This window comes from Electrophorus electricus, chromosome 21, assembly GCF_041902795.1.
Source record: "Electrophorus electricus isolate QZ-2024a chromosome 21, ASM4190279v1, whole genome shotgun sequence".
Classification (NCBI taxonomy): domain Eukaryota; kingdom Metazoa; phylum Chordata; class Actinopteri; order Gymnotiformes; family Gymnotidae; genus Electrophorus; species Electrophorus electricus.
In genome coordinates, this window is record NC_137517.1 from 10,545,931 (window position 1) to 10,550,000 (window position 4,070).

Below are 4,070 nucleotides of genomic sequence, written 5' to 3' on the forward strand. Positions count from 1 at the left end.
AGAAATCTTTGGTAGTGTAGTGGAGAATGGCAGCTTTCTCTCCCTCAAACTTACCTCACCTAACCTTGAGTATCAGTTTGATAGAGAAATGTATATCTATATCTCAATAAGCTTTTGTATTCCAGTTGTTTTATTCCTTTCTTTTTCTTTAATTTTACTTTATTGGGTTATATTGTGTTTCTCAAGGAAAACACCTGACTCAATCGAAGCCTAAAACCAAAACACAGGGAGACCAGCTAAGTCCTCCCTTCTTTTGATAGAATTGGGAATAGTTCTGTTTGACCAGTAGTAACTAGTTTTCATTTAGTACCCTATGCAGTAGCATATGTTCATGGCCAGTCACAAGGCTCAACACCTGTAAGCATCTCTAGAAGATTTCAAAGGCGTCATAGATCTCCCAGGATTCTGAACAGTCCTGGTACAGGGCCAGCTCACTGCATCATATTCAAAAAGGGTAGATCCCTCCATGCACTAGAAAGGAGTCATACCAGCTGGCGCACTGGTGAGGGAATTTTGTCCATATTCAACCCAGGATACTGAGCTGCTCCAGTCCTGTTGTGCTGTAGTGCAATAGGATTGCAGAAACCTTCCATTTTCCTGTGTTATGTCCTGTGTAGAGAGGAATAAAAAGAAGAGAGAAGATGGAATGAAAGGAAGAAGAAAGAAGAACAGTAAGAGAAGCTTGGGAGAAGAGCAGTGAGGTTTGTACTTAGAGACTTGTGCTTGTGCTAGTTTGTATTTGTTCTATGATAACTGACCTGGTGTATGAATTTGCTTCCCGATTTTATCTTGATCTTTTCTTTGCCCTTATCATTGAACAATTTGGGTCCATTGCAGTCTGCCGTGCTTTCTACTACACAATGAGGTAATAATGCTTGAGAAGGGGGAAGATCAGTAATGAAATTGACAGTAATGTGTGACCATCGCCTCTTAGGAATGTGTAGCAGGTTTAGCAGCCTGTAGGTAACTGTCAAGAGACCTTGCTCTGAGCACATACATACCTGCATTCATGAAGTCTTTTACGTCCTTGTCCAAGCATGGCCACAAACATTTATTTTTCACAAGTTTGCAAAAGTTTGAAAATGAGAGAGAACAAATATACATGATATTGATGGATCAGACCCAAATAGTCTCCTTGTGACAACTGACAATGTCAATTGTGACAATTAGTTTGAAAATGGTCAGCTTCAATTTTCAATTTTTTATCACACCCCTCAGAAATGAAACAGCTATAACCTTGTATTGTTTGTGATGTGTTTCAGATGTGTTACATAGGATGGCACATTCTTGCATTGCACCTGGCAATGTTTTAAGGTCAGAGCATTATGGTAAGAATTATGTGCCACTCTGACAAATATTAAGGGAACCACAATTCCACTTGGTCCTGAACCCATACACATATGAATATCACCCATCATCCTATCAAAGATAAAGTCCTGGCTGTCACCAGGATGTGCATTACACTTACATGGAAGTCTGAATCCCATATCCCTCTATCAAAATGGATATAACAAATAAATAACTGTATACCTTTACAAAGACTTCTGTATGTTATGAGAAATAAATACATTGTGTTCTTAAGGATTAGGCAGCCATTTATTTAGTACAAGGATGCATTACTTTTTCCACTTGTCGATTTATAGCCCTGGGAAGTAATTTGTGTTAGTATATTCTTGATGGTACATAGGTCACAATACAATATTGTACAATACTGAGCAGTTACAATAGGGATGATTCATTATACTCCAAACCACATTATAGATGGCTTTTGTTGTTTATTTATTGATTTTTCCGTTTTGGTGCCAGTTGGAATTGTGCTAATTATTGTTTTACTCTAATTTGATTTATATATTAAATTAACTGTTAAGATGATGTTTCTATGTAGACACATACTGAAAAAATCGAAATAAAATATTTTTAATAAGGAAAACAGCAGCGGTGATCCCAAGAGATGGAAAATACAAAGGAAGGAATAAGAGAAGTTGGAAAAATACCAGGGACTGAAAGAAGAAATTGTGAGAACGTGTTCCAATGTTGTGTTCCAGTGTTGTTCCAATGGTAAATAGGGGCACTTGGGGCTGTAACCCCTAAGATGGAGATGTTTGTCTAACAGACCCCAGGAATGGGCCTTCCTATATTTTCTGGGATATAATTATTCTGGCATAGTTTGAATAAAGTCTTCAGGTTACTACTCACTCTGATTCCTAGATATTCAAAATCATGGCCTTCTCCATGTCACTATAATCAAAATCAGTCATTGAAAGTGCTTCACTTTTATAGCATGACATTTAATTCACTTTATAGTCTGATATATTCCCAAAATTTTACTTCTTGAAGTGACCGAGCTGTGTCCTTTAGAAATTAATCACATTATCTGCAAATAAACTTATCTTGTGAATTGATTGTCCTACCTGAATATCTTTCATATCAGAATCCTGTCTGATTGCTTGTCCTAAGGGTTTTATTGTCAATATGAAAACACCTGGAGAGAGTAAACACCCTTGACTACTGCTACAAGACTGGGGAAACTCATACAATATTATACCATCAGTAATGATTTTTGCCTGAGGCTTATGATACAATGCTTCCACCAAGCTGATAAAGGCTTGGCCAAACCCACATTTAGCTAAAATCTTGAATAGAAAAGGCCATTCAAGACTTTCAAAGGCTTTTTCTGCATCTAATGTTACTGAAGTGCTAAGTCCACTTGTGGTGCCCACTAAATGAATTTTGTTAAATAGTCTTTGCAGGTTACTGGCTGAAGATCAATTGCCTATAAAAGCAGTTTGATTTGCATTTAAAAGATTTGTATAGAAACTGGCTCAGTCTACTTGCTAGAACTTCATTTCATCTGCACTGAGCAGGCATATCGATCTGTAAGAATATTTATTGGAGTTTTATCTTTTTATGAACAATCATTGTTAAAGCCACAGAGAATGAGTCAGGCAGCTTGTGGGTCTTAGTGACTGGTGTTAAAACTTCCATTAAAAAAAAGTCTTTAAACTTATCAAATTCAGAAGGAGAGCCATCATCCCCCAGGTTATTTACTAGGCTGTAGTACGGTGAATGTTTTTTAAAATTTCTGTTTTGGTAAAAATATCTTTCTGCTCATTCTGTGAAAGTTGTTAATTGAATAGGAGACAAGAAGGTATCAGTCAAAGCAAATAAAGCATTGTCTAAATATGTCATTAATATTTTTCTTTTGGACTATGTGTTAATGTATCATTGTCTGTTTCTACAGAATTCACAGTTATGGATTTCTCCTCCACATTTAATTGTCAGGCTAAAACTTTACATGCACTTCTTCCCCCAGTTGGTAATATTTTTTGTTTGGTTCTAAGATTGTTTTTCCCTATTATATAGGTGTCCAATATGTCATATCTAAGTTCTTATTGAGTACAGTATGTTAAGATTTTGGTGTCTTGGAGAATATGATGTGTCTTGGTGTTTTTTCTCTAGCTGTAAAATTTATTTTTTATAATTCATTGATTTCAGAAACTTTTTGTATACAAAATAATTTGCCCTCTTAAGTAAGTGTTCAGTGTATCCCATAAAATAAAGGTATTGGGGACAGAGGTTTGATTGATTTTTTTTTAATGGTGTCAATCAATTTAAAAAAATTAATCAAGTTATTCACAATAATAAATTTAACAATAAGGTTTTTCAATGCAATATTAAAATACTAATACAATACTAAAATATTAGTATTTACTTGTGGTATGGGGGAAGATAAAACAAATACATTTGTAGTGCTGGAATAAAGGAATTCATGATTGGTGTTTTTCCTGTTTTTGAAACAGTGCCAACACCACTGTTTCGGCATACTAGCCCTTACTGCTCTCTTACTGGTTATCAATTTTTTCCTTGGACTTAAGTACATTCTACCTGTCCTCTAGACATTGAAAGCTACTTTATCATCAAAAACTACATCCAAAGAACTACCAAAAACGTAAGTAACGTTAACATTTTGCTTTTATATCATAGCTGCTTCCATTCTCTTTCAGTGCACTGAGTGCAACATGTTTAGCTATTCTTCATCCATCATTAGCAATAGTTTTATATGTGAGAAG